The following is an 18,836-nucleotide window of genomic DNA, read 5'->3' as shown; positions in this document are numbered from 1 at the left end:
CTATCAAACTCATTGGTGGAAAATGTGTCTTCTTAACTACCTCCTTTGTTGAGAATTAAGTGCTTCATCAATCTTGAACATATCAATCTACATATGCAATTAAAGCCAGGTAGAATAATGACTAATATCAAAGGGTATACAGTACTACAACAGGAAAGTAGATCTGTTCATTAGTCATTTTGTTTAAATGCCTACACCTCTTAACTTTCACTATGAAATCTGGAGAAAGGCTACGCCTAGTTTCTCTGCCAATACATGCATGTCTGTGGAGCATTTCTGCGCAATTATATGTGCTCAGGAGCAAAAACGGGATAACAAAGAGAAGCCGTGGATGAAAGAAGGTTGAATTAGCATGTGCAGGAAAAGGAAGGGGCAGCACCAAAGCATTAGGTAAAGGTAAAGGGACCCCTGACCATAAGGTCCAGTCGTGACCGACTCTGGGGTTGCGGCGCTCAACTCACTTTACTAGCCGAGGGAGCCGGCGTGCAGCTTCCAGGTCATGTGGCCAGCATGACTAAGCCGCTTCTGGCGAACCAGACCAGCGCACGGAAACGCCATTTACCTTCCCACCGGAGTGGTACCTATTTATCTACTTGCACTTTGACGTGCTTTGGAACTGCTAGGTTGGCAGGCGCTGGGACCGAGCAACGGGAGCTCACCCCATCGCGGGGATTCGAACCGCCGACCTTCTGATCGGCAAGTCCTAGGCTCTGTGGTTTAACCCACAATGCCAACCGCATCGCCTAACAAAGCATTAGGAACCAACGAAAAGAAGAGATGTCAAGGTTCCATGTTACTAAATGGGTAGAAATTTATTAGAAAGTATGATATTCCCAGTATATTTTGGCACAGCACCTTCTTCATAGACAAATAATTATACTCTACTTATTGTGGCAATTCATTAAGAATATGAGACAACATGCTTTGAATGTATCCGAGTAGTAAAACTGCAAGCCTAAACAAACTTCCCATTAATTCAATTGAACTTACTTCTGAGTAGACATGCTTAGGGTTGCTCTGTAAGTGGACCTGCAATATCTTTGTCCTGAAGTGAGTTATGCCCAAATGTATCGAATTACATGCTCTCATCCAATCCAGCAAAGGAGGTCTAACATGGAAAGAGCCTAATACACAGTTAGTGCAGACGCTAACACACTTTCACATTTGTATTACATTGCAGTGCTACTGGGTTGACTGATTTACTCTTTTGATGCACTTCCTCACCCAGTTGTTTCCTGTTGGCTAAACTACACTGAATGGTCCCCTCCCTTCCCCACAAAAATTGGAATGTGTTAAGAAATGCAGCAATAATACAATTGGCTGGATGTTTTCTCCTATATGCGTGCTGTTGTTTTTTAATGTCCAGACCTTAATCATGATGATTTCAAATACACCACATAGCAATTCTCTTTGACTAAGAAGCACTCACCCACTTCTCGCTCAAAGACGTCTCCTGTGTCAAGGCTCTGTTAACAGCAGCAAAGCAAATCAGAAGTGCCAATGGTGACCCCACTGGTATCAGTGACACCCCATGTTGCCGCTCTTGGACTTTTCCATGACTGTGACTCACTGAGGCCACTTACAAAATGTTCAAATATATAAAAGGGTGTCACATAGAGGAGGGAGAAAGGTTGTTTTCTGCTGCTCCAGAGAAGCGGACACGGAGCAATGGATCCAAACTACAAGAAAGAAGATTCCACCTAAACATTAGGAAGAACTTCCTGACAGTGAGAGCTGTTCGACAGTGGAATTTGCTGCCAAGGAGTGTGGTGGAGTCTCCTTCTTTGGAGGTCTTTAAGCAGTGGCTTGACAACCATATGTCAGGAGTGCTCTGGTGCTGTTTCCTGCTTGGCAGGGGGTTGGACTCAATAGCCCTTGTGGTCTCTTCCAACTCTATGATTCTATGAAAATGGTCAACAGAATGGGAAAAAAATGTATTAGACCTCTACCATGTGCTCTCCAAAAATAATAAGAGAAACTGATACATATATTTGGATTTTTCTCTTGTGTCTTATACTTCCTCAGCTACAATTAATTATGTGGTATTTTACCCTATTTCCCCGACCCCAGCCCCTATCTAGATGTCCTTTTCCAGCTTAAATTCTTATTTCATTTTTATGGCTTCACGCTTGAGATGCAAGTCTAGCCTTAGCTGGCAGAACCATTATATCCATTACAAACATGTGCTTTAGTATGAAGGGCAGTGACCTCAGTGCTTCAATGTTTAGAGAGGTGAAGAATAATTGCTTCTCAATCATAGATCTTGCCTTCTGCCCAAGACTCTTCCATCTCTGTGTGTCTCTGAAGCTCTAGGTACTAATATCTATCCATCAGTTGTGGGATTGGCCTTCAGAATATTATCATTCTGAAGTTCAACCCCTGGAACAAGTTCTCATGCTCAGTGGCCTAAATCAGCACCATGACTCCAGTCCACCAGAGTTGGACTTCACCAAGATGCCATGAACTGGACTCCTTTCCAAACCACCTGTGTTAGGAATTCTGTCCTATAATTTTTCTATTGAAATGGGATCTTCAATGGTGATGCTGATTTCCAGCTAACTGAGATAGCTTTGATAAAATTTATCCATGTGTTTCTCTACCCCAGGCATGGCCAAACTTGGCCCTCCAGCTGTTTTGGGACTACAGTTCCCATCATCCCTGACCACTGGCCCTGTTAGCTAGGGATGATGGGAGTTGTAGTACCAAAACAGCTGGAGGGCCAAGTTTGGCCATGCCTGCTCTACACAATTAGGGTTGCTGGCTCCCCCCAGCTCTTTCTACTGGCCCAAATCTCTAAAGCACAAGAGTGCATATTGCTTCTCTTGGGTTTTTGTTTGTTTTACCCCAGCTTTGTCTTGTCCTTAACCCAAAACCACCACCCCAAGCCCTAGCTTATTCCAGTTATGGATTCTGAGATGATTTAATTAACATCTTTGATCAACAATAAAATCCTCATGTCTCCTGTACATTGTGTTTCAACAGGTAAAAGCCTGTCAGTGCACTGGTACTTCCTAAATACAGTCACACAAACAGTAGCAGACAGGGGATTATCTACAACAGAAAAATACCTGCCAGTAAGCTTTGACACTTCAATGTATTGGCTGTGAACATATTTGAGGTACAAGAGGAGTGTGATGATCCCAGCCATGACAATGTTTACAAGTAAATATATATATCGTGTCTGGATGATGATCTCCTCATTAAAGTTGAGTATTTTCCAGGGTGACCTCTCTGGCTGCCATCTTCTCAGTCAGCTGGTGTGGAACCTGCTCTTGCTAGGAGGCAATTAACAGGTGCTTTTCTTGGCTCCTTTCCACTGGCACTTTCCACGCAGCTTGCTAAGCCATCTTTTGCTTTTCCACCAGGGTGTAAATGTTCTTCTAAAGACTGAATTCAGCTTGCCATATGATTCTGGGCTGATTTCAGCCCAAACTGCACATTGCACACAGCAGGCCCATGCTCCCCCCTCCCCCCTCTTGCATAATGATTAGGAAGGGGAAACGTGATCATGTGACCTCATTGCACTGCAAAATTCTGTGCCTTATTCCCCTTCATTGCCTGCGGCTTCTGTGGGCATGGAAGCCTGCAATGCAATATTGTAGCTTGGGTGAAAGGACGGAGAGCGAAACCTCTGTTTTGAGAGGTGGGTTGCCAGACATAGTTCCAGCTTGAGAACTTTTTACCTGGGATTCAAAAGGGGGGCACAAATTGCTACCCGTACATTCATCCACATCATCCTACATTTGCTAGTGTTGATGAAAAAATAAATGAACAACAACAACAACAAAAAGAAACCAAAATATACATCTTTGCAATTAATCCATTTTTGTGGATTTCTAAATTGTTTGTTACAAGTCGTGAGCAATAAGTGAGTTGACTGGACTTCTGTCTCCATTAACATTTGGCAACCACCCACAGTTTAGATGCCTGATCAAAACTTCTTTGTTTCAACCCGAACCTCTCTGAACATATAAAAAATTACATGTATGTGTTTTAAAAATTTTGCTAATTTTATTTGTATATTGATAAGACAGAATTGTAAAAGTCCTATGTATACCACTTAGGAATTCTTTAATTAAGTAGACTTCTAAATACATAAATATCCCATAGTGTTGATAGAACTTGTCACTGGTTGTCATGTCATGTTTCACAGATCAAGATATGCTATACATGGTTTTTAAAAATGATTTCTTAAATTTGAGGGTGTTTATTCTAAAGTAAGTTAACTTAATGCCCCCTCCTCCTTGCCACCTCCCCTGAAACGACTATCATGAGACATTAATGGACTATTTGGATTACAATGTAATCATGATGGGAGATATGAATGGAGTGGTCTCTACAAATATGGACAAAGCACTAAGACAGGTGGTTTCTAAGGATGGGAGACTACCTAAGACTTTTTTTGAAATGACAGATAATATGGACTTCATTGACATCTGGAGAACAAGAAACCCTCTGGAGAGAGAGGGAACTTTTTTCTCTGAAGCAAAAATGACCTGGACCAGAATCGACCAAATTTGGGTAACTAGTGGAATGGCACCTAAGATAAAGAAAGTGGAAATCTGCCCAAAGACTTGCTCCGACCATAACGCCGTAAAGATGGAAATGAACATAGCAACAGCTGGTTCCTTCAGATGGAGGATGAATGACTCCCTATTTAGAGATGAAGAGGTGTACAGAAAGGCCCAGAAAACTATCAAGGACTACTTTGAGATAAATCTGAAAACAGAGGTGGAGAAAAGAACAATTTGGGACGCAAGTAAAGCCGTCATGAGAGGATTCTTGATACAGCAGAATACCTTAAAAAAGAAGAGACAGAATGAAAAGAAAGATAAGATTTTGGAAAAAATAAAAGAAGGTGAAAAGAAATTGAGATCAAAGCCAAAGTCTCATGAAATTTTAAGAGAAATAAAGTTCTACCAGAGACAGTATATGGAATTGATGAACCAGGAGATAGAATGGAAAATAAAGCAAATGAGACAAAAGACATTTGAATCGGCAGATAAATGTGGGAAACTTCTGGCATGGCAACTGAAGAAGAGACAAAAGTTGAATATGGTTACAAGCTTAGAGGTTGAAGGAAAGAACATTTTTAGGCCAAATGAGATTAGAAACTGCTTTCAGAGTTATTTCAGGAAACTTTATGCACAAGGGCCGGTGGAGGAAAAAGAGATGGAAGAATTTCTTAAAAAATATGGATTACAAAAAATATCTGACCAAAGTAAAGTGATTTTAAACCAGAAAATAACTGAGCAAGAAATAGAGGGAGCCATTCAAAACATGAAACTGGGAAAATCTCCAGGACCAGATGGCCTGACTTCCAGATACTACAAAGCTTTGAAAAATTGGCTGATTCAACCGTTTAAGGAAGTCTGCAATGAAATTTTAGAGGGGAAGAAGGCACCTGAATCGTGGAAAGAAGCATATATTACACTTATACCAAAATCTGAGACTGAAAAGAACCAGATCAAGAACTACCGCCCTATATCATTGCTTAATGTGGATTACAAAATTTTTGCAGACATTTTGGCAAAAAGACTGAAGAGGGTTTTGGTGGGTGAGATTCATAAAGACCAGGCTGGCTTTCTCCCGGGAAGACATTTATCTGATAATGTGAGAAATATAATAGACATTATGGAGTTACTTGAGAACAATATTAACACTAAGGCAGTATTAATATTTGTGGACGCTGAGAAAGCCTTTGACAATATTTCTTGGAGTTTTATGAAAAAGAATCTCAAAGGAATGGGGGTAGGCCAAGGTTTTGAGAATGGTATAGGTGCAATCTATTCTGAACAAAAAGCAAAACTAATTGTAAATAACGTGGTTACTGAAGAAATTGCCATTGAAAAAGGGACACGACAGGGGTGCCCAATATCCCCACTACTTTTTATAACTGTTCTGGAGGTTTTATTAAATATGATTAGAGGGGACCAGCTGGTAAAAGGGATTCAGGTCGGAGCTAAACAATACAAGTTGAAAGCGTTTGCAGATGATTTAGTTTTAACTTTGCAAGAGCCAGACACTAGTACGAAAAAAGTTTTGGAGATAATACAAGTTTTTGGTCGAGTGGCAGGTTTTAAGTTAAATAAACAAAAAACAAAGGTACTGGGAAAGAACTTAACAGCGGAGGAAAGAGAGAAGTTTCAGAGTGAAACTGGATTAATGGTAGCAAATAAGGTGAAATATCTAGGGGTTAATTTAACAACTAAGAATGTGAACTTATTTAAAGATAACTATGAGAAATGTTGGACAGAAATTAAGAAAGATTTGGAAATATGGTCAAATTTGAGACTTTCCTTGTTAGGCCGAATTGCTGTTATTAAGATGAATGTTTTGCCAAGAATGTTGTTTTTGTTTCAAGCATTGCAGATTGTGGACAGAATGGATTGTTTCAAGAAGTGGCAGAAAGATATATCGAGATTTGTCTGGCAGGGCAAAAAGCCCAGAATAAAATTTAAGATATTAACTGATGCAAAAGAAAGAGGGGGGTTTGCCCTGCCGGACTTAAAACTGTATTATGAAGCAGCAGCTTTTTGCTGGCTGAAAGATTGGCTACTTCTTGAGAACACAGACATTTTGGACTTAGAAGGGTTCAATAATAGGTTTGGTTGGCACGCATATATATGGTATGACAAGGTAAAAACACACAAAGGTTTCAAAAACCATATTGTTAGGAAAGCATTATACAATGTTTGGATTCGTTATAAAGATCTGCTGGAAAATAAAACCCCTAGGTGGCTGTCACCAATGGAGGCTAAGGAAGTCAAAAAACTTAATATGGAATCTAAATGGCCAAAATATTGGGAAATTATAGAACAAGAAGGAGGAAATGTGAAATTACAGAGCTATGAGAAACTGAAGTCTAAAGTAAGAGATTGGCTTCATTATTACCAGATAAATGAAGTATTTAAACAGGACAGGAAAATTGGCTTTCAGGTGGAAAAGTCAAAGTTAGAAACAGAATTGTTAGAACCCAATACTAAGAATTTGTCTAGAATGTACAATTTGCTGCTGAAATGGAATACACAGGATGAAACGGTTAAATCAGCTATGATTAAATGGGCACAGGACATTGGTCATGACATTATGTTTGATGACTGGGAACAGTTATGGACCACCGGTATAAAATTTACGGCATGTAATGCCTTAAGAGAGAACCTTATGAAAATGATTTATAGGTGGTACATGACTCCAGTCAAGCTTGCAAAAATTTATCATTTGCCCAATAACAAATGCTGGAAATGTAATGAAACTGAAGGTACTTTCTATCACCTTTGGTGGACGTGCCCAAGGATTAAGGCCTTCTGGGAAACGATATATAACGAAATTAAGAAGGTGCTTAAGTGTACCTTTCATAAAAAACCAGAGGCTTTTCTCCTGGGCATAGTAGGCCAATTGGTGTCAAAGAAGGATAGGACGTTCTTTATGTATGCTACAACAGCAGCAAGAGTGTTACTAGCAAAGTATTGGAAGACACAAGAACTACCCACACTGGAAGAGTGGCAGACGAAGGTGATCGACTACATGGGACTAGCAGAGATGACGAGCAGAATCCGTGACCAAGGGAAAGAGACGGTGGAGGAAGACTGGAAGAAATTTAAACTTTATCTTAAAAATTCTTGTAAAATTATTGAGTGTTAAAATGTCATGGGTAAAGCATAGCAGATTTGCAGCGATAAATGATTGGACAAGAGGAAAGAAAAGGGTTAAAGAAAGGAATTAATAAGTAACTCAGACCAGGGGTTGCTGAAAAAATTTAAAACAGGGATGCAGAAAGGGGAGGCATGGGGAAGTCGTTGAAATTGGGTATATGAAAAAAATTATGAAATTATACATGTTTATATGTTTGTTTGTTAGTGTTTGTTGGTTGTATTGTCTTATATTCATGTTGAAAAACCAATAAAAATTTTATAAAAAAAATAAAATGAAACGACTATCATGAGAGTCGGGGGAACTTTTATTTCCCCTTAGACACCTAAGCCGAATGCACCTGGCAGTAGGTTCCAGTACGTCCCTGTTTTTATTCAACTAGCTGACCCAATAAAATACAGTTTTACAAACTATTTTGTATTTCTTCTGCCTTAGGTAGGATTTGATTATAGCAGTTTCATCAGTTTGCTTGTAACAATAACTAGACAGCCGTAAAGGTCTCTCCCATCTCAATCAAGAACCGAATGAAAAAGAGTGGGAGCTGGGAGTCTCTGGAGACCTGAAGAAGACTTGTAGCAACACACTCTTTGCCTCTTGTATCTTCTGCCCAAAGCTCAAAGTTTCAAGAAGACTGGGGACTCCACTACATTAGTAAAGAAAAAGTGCTTTATATGCGCTGTAACACGGGGACTGTGGAGTCCCGTCTTTCACCAACACGATTTCCCATAATCAAGTTTGCAACGTGTTTTCCTGAAATGCTTCTCTGATGTGTCTAGATCCAGCCTGGGTGAGGAAACCTCATCCTATGAAGGAGTCTGACATCCTGGTTGCTCATTCCAAGGTGTGCCTGCTTGGTCCCCACATCCCAGAGCAGTGAGAAGTTCCAGAAGGGGCACTGCCCCACTTTGGTTTCCTTTGAGTACAAGGCAGCAGCAGACCAGGCAGTAGCAGGAGGGAGAGACCTAAGCCAGGCCTCCCCAAGTCACCCTTAGTCTCCTGAGGCATTGTGAAGTCCTGTGGTACTTCACCCTGGGCTTGCGGTGCCCTAGTTTTCCAGGGACAGTCCTGGAATTATGAAAACCATCCCGGCTTCTGATTTGATCCTGAAATTCCCCTATTTCCTCTGTCTGTGCCACCACTGCTGACCTCGATGAGGAGGAGAAGGAACCAGCACTTGTCCCAAGCGATGGCAGCTGCTGCTGCTGCTACCAGGGACCATCCCATGGCCTCTCCATGGCCGCCGCTGCCGGCCTCCTCCCTTGGGCAGCTCATGGCGGCTTCTGGAGAGTGGAGGAGGAGGAGGAGGAGGAGGAGAGGCCACTGTCCCCAAGGCCCAGCCCTGTGTGATGCCCTAGCTCTGAGAGGCAGGCAGAGGGCCATCCTGAGCAGGAAGAAAGGGGGAGCAGAGCACAAGAAGTCTTGTTTTTTAATAATAATAATAATAATAATAATAATAATAATGTTTTGTGCATCTGTGTCCAATCCTGCCCCTTTCTAAAATTTATTTAGTGGTGTAAAATTGGGATTAATGGCTTTTCTCCCTTTTTCTGATAGGAAGTGCTCTGTGAGGGTGGGGAATGACATTCGATGTCAAAGCCTGCTATATATGACAACCCAAAGTTTCTGGTGTTTTATCAAAGTGGCACAGCTAAATGGTATGATTTTATTTGTTCCTCAAAAAAAGCAGAACTCCTTCAGGGATAATACTTCCTTTTGTGTTGGATAATACTGTACAAAGAACGCCCCACCTCCCAATAATATTTTACAAATATCCAAAAATTTGGCTCTTTGGATTCTAATTAGTGCTATGTCAAGAGCAGCACAATGTCAAGATCTCTTCTCTTCTCAATCTAACTCATTGTTCAGCTAAAAAAACCAAGAGTACACGCTGGACCAAAATCTCATCTATGTCACTTGCGCTGGAGAAAGATGCAGAGTGTGCTTTGTGTAATAAAAAGGGAATGATATATTCCATTCGAGCTCATTATGCACTTCAGGTTATTTGAGGTTGTCCTAATTAGTTGAAATGAACAGGTGGCAGTAACAGCTCAGCGTAGAAAGCAAAGATTTAGATGAATAAACATTGGCTGCTTCTACAGTTGGGGGGGGGAGAGCTGGGCTTCCATGAGGCCATCTAGTGGCAGACTTTGGAATCGCTATATTGGCCATTTTAAAATTGCTCAGCAGAAATATGGAATTAAAAAGAAGGAAACAGCAAGCTTATTACCACCTTCACAACTTGGCACCAGTTAACCTATGAGATCGCCTTACCCTGCATGTGCCCACTTGGCCGCTTCGATCAGTGCAATTGGCACTGCTGCAGGTGCCACATAATACCCATTTTCTGCACTTGTGAGAACTAGACCATTTAGTGTGGCAGCCCCTGCACTTTGGAACTCCCTGCCTATTGAAATCAAGCAGGCGCCTCACTGTACTCTTTTCAGCGCCTGATAAAAACATTCCTGTTTAGACAAGCCTACCGAGATGCTTTGAAATCAAGGTAATTTTAATCTGTTTTAGCTTTTTAACTTTTGTGATTTTACTGTTTTATACTTTGTAAACCACTTTGAGGGTTACACACACACACACACACACACACACACACACACACACAATCGACCATATTTTGCATGATGGCTCCTAAGATCAAGGAGGAGGTTTTTGGCTATGTTTGGATATTGTTGGATGCCATTTCGAATCAAGATGGCAGACTGAACCTTTCAAAACTGTGCTGAATTTATCTACTGATTTTCAAACTGCAGTGAGTGAGTTTGTTTGTTTGTTTGTTTGTTTGTTTGTTTGTTTGTTAGAATTCCCAAGCAGTGCCAGGTTAGAGGCTGCTAGTGTTAAATAAATTTAAATCAAATTGATTTATCGTGTTAGCGTTTAGCAATTGTGCTTAACCTTCACCCATTGAAACCAATGGCACTTTCAAGTGCACTACCTTGGCTGGATCATGCTCTTTGTTCATTCCATGTGCTCTCTTAGAAGTCTCCACCAATAAGGCCTCAATGCTGCACAGTTTAGTCATGATTTATTTATTCCATTTATCTCCCATCTTTCTTTTAACTAGCTCAAAGCCGCCACCAATCCTGCAAAGGTAGGTTAGGCCAAGAGAGAGGGGCTGGTCCAAGCTCACCAAGTGAGGGGGCACCTGAACCTGGAGCTCCCTGCTCCTTGCCCATCACTCTAACCAGCAGATTTCATATAATTTGATTGTTGTATGTGCCTTGTCCAAGAAAGTAGCCTAATTATTTGAAAAAATAAATAAATGCAAAGTCAAGTGTTTTGCACGATTCTAGGCCTCACTCTCACTTTGCTCACATATTTTAAGGAAATCACAATGCACCGTGACAAGAAAACCTTGTCCTATAAATATTTTTGCTGCTCAGGACTCAGTCGTCACACATTCCATTCCCGTCTTCAGCCTTATTATCCTTTTCCAGTTTGAGATGTGATTTATGATGCAAGTGATTCAGGACCTCACCTCCGTAAGGGTCCCTCCCAACAGGTTCATCAATAAGCAGAAATGCCACAAACTTTCTTTATGTGGCCACTCAGGTAAATAAAAAGGAGCAAAACTATGTAGCACAAGACAGGGTTGAAACAGCTTCCCAGCAGCTTGGAAAATGCAGGGATATGAGCATTATATTTGCAGATTTCTCAGCTTCTAAAGATGATAGTTTGAAAAAATAATAATTTAAAATTGCTAAGTGATCTCCCATGATAAAGTCACCCTTATTCAGTTGGTAACCAATTCATACACAACTGACATTGTTCTGGGAATATTTAACAGGTTACATTATTAGCCAATAGTATCAGGCTCCTTCACTTCACCTATTACCAATATGTTAGGCTTGAAGAACCAAATTAAGGAAGACAGAGGGACCAGGGGGTTATTTAAATACATTAGTGTCTTTGTTTGACATCTCTAATTTCATATGCTAGGTTTTCAGTAATAATTACACCAAAAATAGAAGCAGAAGTTTGATGTAGGCAAACAACTTGTTTTAAAGACTAAATGTCAGACATAATCTAGTGCTATTCCCCTGCTTGTCTATCACCCACCTAAGGAGCTGTTTTGAACACACCAGAAAAGACTCAGCTTCGTCAAAATGCCATATCGAACTATTTTGTTATTTATCTCCTTATTGCAATTGTTTGTCTCAACTCAGACCCTAAATAAACCTACACATGCATATTGTGCTGAGTTTATACATGACCTGAATCTATGGTCAAGTACTATTATTCTGCTCTATAATTTAGAAGATATAGGCTTTTGTCTAACCACAAATACATTTATCCAAGGGAAAGAAAATAGAACAAGTGATCTTATCACTACTGCTGTAATTCTGTAATTTAGCAATTTCTGGGCTAGTCTACTGTAATGTCCTCTATGTGGGGCTGCACTTGGAGACAATTTGGACATTGCAGCTGGTGAAGAGGAGAAGGTCCTGCTGGGTCAAGTCAATGTCTAATCCTCGCATCCTGTTCTCACAATGGCAAACCAGATGCCTCTGAGGAGCCTACAAGGAGGACCTGGAGGCAGCAGCACTCACCCCCCAGTTAATAGACCTTGGTAGTCCTGCCCTCCATGAATTTGCTGGTGACCACCACTGTCTCTTGTGGGAGAGAATGCCGCAGTTTAACTATGTACTGTGTGAATAAGGACTTTCTTTTGTCTGTCTTGAATCTTCCAACATTCAGCTTCCTTGGACGCTCCTCAGTTCCAGTGCTGTGAGAGAGGGAGGGAAGCTTTTCTCTATCCACTTCCTTCACGCCATGAAGCAAGTTTTATACTCATCTATCCTGTCCCCTCTTACTCGCCATTTCTCTAAAGTGAAAAGCTCCAAATATTGTAACCTCTCACACTGATCATTTTGGTCACTCTCTTCTGAAATTTTGGGGTGAGTGGACAGAACTGTCTATAGAACCTGCATGCGGTTGCACCAAAGAGTTGCATTATTTCGGCAATTTTATTTTCAATTCATTTCATAATCATCCCTAGCATGGAATTTGCCCTTCTTCTTTTTTTACAGCTGCTGCACAATGAGTTCACATCTTCCTCAAAACAACCACTACAGTCCCAGAGGCTCACTTGTGGTCAGTCACAGCCAGTTCAGACCCCATGGACATATTTGTGAAATTAAGCTTTTTTGTCCCAATGTGGATCACTTAGAGTGAATTGCATTTGCCAATTTCCTGCTCATTCACCTAGTTTGCAGAGATCCTTTTGGAGCTCTTCACAATCCCTTTTTGTTTTAATTGCTCTGAACAATTTGGCATCATCAGCAAACTTGGCTATCTCACTGCTCACCCCTAATTCTAAAGCATTCGTGAAAAAGTTTAAAACATAGGTCCCAATAGCAATCCTTGGGGGGCTCTACGTTCTACCCAGTCAGATGGGGTCTCCCTTGGGGAGCAGCCACAAGGCTCTAGAACTTCCTTTCAGGGGAGATCAATAAGCCTCCTCCCTTCTGTCTTTCAAAAATAAAAAAATAAATCCAGAAAGACGTTGGAATTGCTGCTTATTTAAAAAAGCCCAATGGCGTTCCAAGCAGGACATTTGGGTCTCACCACTATTTAACATTCCCACAGGGATGCAGTGTTGGGGACATGGAGGGGAAATGAAGTGGCAATTGGATCCAGCCACCTGGAGTTGTTTGGAAAGCTGTCCAGAGCGTTGCTGCTGTCCAGCACTGTTGCCAGAAAAGGCCACTCAGGCCCACCAGTGGGGGAGGAAGAGGCAACCAGAGGACCCCTTGCCTTCCTTGAGCTCCCTCAGACATGGATCTGGTCCCACCTGAAAAGCTGAGGTCAGTCTCTTGTTCCTCTGCTAGAGAGTCTGGTTCACATTTAAGTTCCCAGCACTGGCAAGACCGTCAGCATCATTATTATTCTTCACCAGCAGACATTAATTTCCTTTATCCATCTGTAATGAGAACCAAAGTCCCCTCCATACATGAATATTTGGGGTCTTGAAGGAGGGTGTGTTTTGTATTCAAGAGATTAGCTCATATACTTTACCTTCTGCTACTGGAGTTGCCATGTGAATTACTCTTTCAGAGAGATTATTATAGCAAATCCTTCCACACAAATGCTCAGAGTACAAAATCAAGCTGCTGTAAAACATCTTATGCACTTCACTAGGAAAAATTGCAAGCGGTCTTTTTTCTGAGAACTGTGTGTTTTATAGTCCTATTGGACTCCTCTTTTAAACAAAGAGGCCTGCTTATTAGTACATAGTATTGCAGAACAATGCTAAGTAAAGAAAAAAAATCAGGCCATAGTCATGGGATACATAAATCATGTTTATGTCTGCATGTTCCCCTCAGAGTGATTGTATGAGATGTTACATTCTTTCTATTTGCTGTCTGCCTGTTTTAGTTTTTTTTTCTTCATTGGCAAACTGAATCAAAGTGCAAAAAATGGTTGAGAAACGCAAATCCTGCTCCTGAGTGTCTCAATGGCAGCCCCAGATTAAGGCCGTGTGGGTGGTTCCCCCGCACAGGGCGACAAAAGGAGGGGGCGCAGAATAATAATACATAAAAAGAAGTTATTGTGAAAATTATAAATATTATGGGAAGGCACCAAATTTTGTCCTTGCTCCGAGTGTCATATTACCAAAATCTGCCTCTGTCAATGGGCAACATAGGTCCTCATATTTGAGAATGAGAACTAAGGAAATCTGCAGGGAACAAAACAAGTCCATTATCTGCTGGGGTGACATACACGGCAGTGACCAGGATCCAAAGGGATACATATGATTATTACATGTGTGCACTGGGGCTTTTCTGCTAGCGGGAGAGGCTTCTCAAAAATAAACCTATCTTGGCAACCCCAGCATCGCACCGTTCCAGGATGATGCATTTCTGCAAGCCCTGTTCAAGAGAGGCTGTCATTTTCATGGCCTCAGTGCATTGGCTACAGAAATGGTGATGATCTGTGGCTTGCTGAATTAGAAGTTCCTGCAGGGTCATAAATGCTACTCTAGGGGAGAAATGCATTTTTGACAAGATGTTACTCACAAAGGACTCCTTATTAGCCTTTCCTGTGCCAGCTAGCACACAGCTGCATGAGACGGAATAAGAAGCGAGCTGCATCGTTTTGCAGCGCAGAAGGATGACTCTTTCTCTATACAGGCAACATTAATTAAGGAGTAGTAAGAGGCAGGAGGGGGAAGCAGTAGCGGTGTTCACTGCTTCGAGGAACACTACAGGGCAGATGTAGGCACAGCAATAAAGGGCAATACAGGAAAGAAGAGGCTTTTCATCAAAGCCTATTATTTAGCTTAGTGAACAATAATAGCTTAACTGCTGCTCAGACTGCTGCCCTCTGAAGTGCATATTATTTCAAGTATTTCTAGATATGAAACAAGGACGGCATGATCCTGCATTTTCAAAAATAAAAAGTGGGAGAAAATCAAAATGTTTTCTGACATTTTTCCGTACTTGAATTATAAGGACTTCGAAAGAAAGAAAGAAAGAAAGAAAGAAAGATCAGCACAATAGCTTAAAGTTTCCCTGAATGCCTATTTCCAGCCAAAGAAAATTGTGGGTTCAGATAACTGAGAAATGAAAAAGAGAGAGGCAGTTTCTTAAAGGTTTGTCATGTTAAACGTTTTTGCCCAGTTCTATTTTTTAAAAGCGTGACAGCTTTCTTGCATGCATCTCTAAGGTGATTGCCAGCTGCAATGTGGGTTTTGTTAACTTGAAATGCAAGAATGGCCACTTCCAAAGCATTTGTGTAGCACTTCACCAAACATCATTTGCTGAGGTGAATTTAGGATTAAAACTGTACACAAGTTAAAATGGCAGCCTTACTGAAAACTAGGATTCAACCAGGCTATCACAAGCTGGGCGTAAAGCCTAACTGGTGCTGCCCAACCTATGCTATGCTTCTTAGATCTACATTGTTTAATGTTTATTTATTACAGATTAAACCCCCTATGAATTTAGGCTTCATAACTACTGTAGCTACTGATCCCTTTCCTCTCCCAGGTCTTGTGTGTGCTTAAGGAGTCGAAGGCAAGGGAAGTGCCAGTATAGCACACAAAAGATGGGTTGACAGAGGCTGCTTTAGGGGATCATGACGAATTCAGTTGCACCGGGCAGGCACGGGGCATCGGGGCCCCGCAACTATTGCCCGCAACGGGGCAGGGGCCACCGCAACTATTGTTCAGAATGGAGCATGAGAGGTCGGGGCCTGCCAAATTTGGCATTGCACAGTGCACCGCCGAAATCTGAGACCCCAAGTTCTGCCACTGGGAATCAGGAAACACTATGGGTGTCCCAGAAAGTGGAGGAGAAGCCGTGGTAGTTTGTTAAGGGGTGTTTGGAATTGCAACTCCTTGAGGGTTAAACCACAGTGCCCAGAATTCTTTGACTGAATGAATGTGCTTTGAATGTATCTTAAAGGTACAGTTCTAGTTACAGGTAGGTAGCCGTGTTGGTCTGCCATGGTCGAAACAAAATGAAAGAATTCCTTCCAGTAGGACCTGCAGAGACCAGCTAAGTTTGTTATTGGTATGAGCTTTTGTGTGCATGCAGATACAGTGTGAGATATGGCTACGGGTTATGGGATGGGGCAAACACCACTGGGAGGGTGAAAGCAAGAAAAAGTCCTCAGGTCCTCAGATGTGCCAATAAACTCATTAGCAGCTCAGATCCAGTTTTTTCTCCTTCCTCTTGGCTCCTGCAGCTGAGGCTGGATGCTGAAACATTTAATACTGTTCTTCCCAACACACTGTTAGGAATTGCTGTTGCTGGGGGGTGGGGGGTTGCAATCTCTTCCCACAATTCAGTCTCCTGAATCTTTCCCATCCTAAGTGGAAATACCAAATCGAACCCTCTTCTGCATTTTTTGCACACACCAGAGGAGTGGACTTGGTCATCTAAGCCTAAGATCCCTTCTTTCTATGGTATTCATTTATTAAGCATATGGGCAGCTGTTGCAAAATACCATCATTGAACAACAGTGAAGAAAATGATACCCAGAGAAACTGGGATATATCAGAGCTTCATGAATGAAGCTATTTAAAAAGTTTGTGTTAGAAGAACAAGCAGTAGATAAAAAATCAAATGCATTCAGAACTCCAGTAGAGATAGGCATTGTTCTCAGGCATGTTTCCTGCTTTTTTGCAGCTCAATGTATGCATATTTCTTGTAGACAAGGCCTTAGGGAAAGAGGGAATTCAAATGAGATGTGCCATAGCTCAGCTGTCTGCGTCAGTCTGATTATCCTTTCATATATTCAAGAAGATTTACAAATGGATCGGCGTGCGCTTTCATTCTGCAAATGCCCTTGTCTGCACGATAGTCAGCAATTCCCAACTATGGTCCTCTCAAGGACGCTTGTTCTTTGTGCAGAGAGGTGGCATGATCTTTATAAGGGAATATCTCTGGTTCCTTGGTGCTAAATAGCAAGGATAACTGATGGGTAATTTTGCCTGCATGCAGTATCAAGCCTCACTGTAAAAAAACTAACACAGAAATCAGACTTAGTTACACATACATGCGCTAGCACACTGTGGAGGCCCACTATTCCTATGTTCCTTAAACTACAAAAGTGTCTTTAAGAATGATTTTATTTTGGGAGAAATTATCACTCTACACTGCCCCCTTCTGGGCTACAATGGCGTTTTCTTGCTGTTTCTATTATGCAAGAACTTCTACTCTTTTTAGTTAGTGCACTGCTCTTCTCATTCATTCTTATGTCCTAGTCCTGAAGGGTAACACATTTCTTTAGCCCAAAACATATTTAGAATAAATTTGCACAAGTCAACCTGTAGTTTCAACACAGTTCCAAGTACATACACATAAAAACAATGGCTTACTAATCTTGCTAAGCTTATTGTAACATATGCAGCATAAGGACTTTACAGTTGATTCAAAATACTATGGACTGCATTGCCATATTAGAACAAAGTATTCTTTGCCTTGTGATCTTGTTTTCTGCATTTTATTTTTCTTCCTTTGCAAACCATGGATCTACAACTTGTCTTGAAGAAACTTTACTAGACAGCTGTTGTCAGTGCACTTCCAGATAAGCCTTCTTCAACCCTGAGTATCCAGATATTCTTGGAACTACAACTCCCATCATCCCTGAGGGTACTCCAACAACCCCTAGGAAGCCCAGGTTGAAGGAGTATAGCAAAGTCAAGAGTGGGCAGTGGGGTGAGGTGGGGAGGCAGCATTCACCTGACCTCGTGACTGCTGACTTTGCTCCTACTTAACAGAAGGTCAGGAGGAGGTGGTGAGGAGGTTGGTGCAGTGCAAACGCAGCAGCAGGAGCACTGAGTTGCCTCTGCTAGTACATTTGCAGCACACTGACTGCCCTTCAAGCAGCAGGGATTGAGCTGTCAGGAGATCAGGTGAGCACCTTTGGCCCAGCACCCCATCTGGCCACCTGTTCCATCCTAGCATGTTCATATTACTTGTTAGCCTTTCAAATGGTCAACCAAATTACATTGTGGAGATTGTCCTAATATTTGAGATTGAGGAACTAGGAATAAAAAGGCCATTCTTTCACATCTGTTTGAGTCAGCAGTGTGTCGGTGTAACATCACCAACACTGATAGAGACTGTTTTGATAGCATCATGATTATTACTGCAGTCTTTGTTTTCTAACAAAGTTGAACTTTTAGCTCACTTACAGTGTCTTCGGGTTTATTGTAGAGGGCTCACCAGCAGTAGATATGTAGGTTGTCTGGAGGCAATCTTGAGAACAAAGCTCTGAACGACATACTAGCCATTCCAAATGTCACCTTATTTTTCCTTCTTACTGCATCAAGCCAACTACAAAACAGGGGCAAAATGCTTTGAATACTATCCAGGAAAAGCAATGTATCAATAGAGACAACTGACTCATGTAGTTTACCAATGGGTCATTGTTAGATTATTGGCTATATTCACAATAAAACCCAAGCACTTTTTTTAAAAAAAAAGCATAGTCAACAATATATAGAGACCAGTTTGGCTATATAAGAGGCTTATCTTCAGTTTAGATTACTGTTCAGTAAAACCCACAACTGTAAGAATCATAAAACCATTTGTATCATAAAGAATCATAAAACCAATTGTAGAGTTGCAAGGATCTCTAAGGATCATCTAGTTCACCCCCTGAATGTCAGAATATGCAGCTGTAGTGAACCTACAACCCTAGTGTTATCAGCACCATGCTCT

Source organism: Podarcis raffonei, chromosome 5 (assembly GCF_027172205.1).
Source record: "Podarcis raffonei isolate rPodRaf1 chromosome 5, rPodRaf1.pri, whole genome shotgun sequence".
In the NCBI taxonomy this organism is placed as follows: Eukaryota; Metazoa; Chordata; class Lepidosauria; order Squamata; family Lacertidae; genus Podarcis; species Podarcis raffonei.
Note: the sequence above shows the minus strand (reverse complement) of the source record.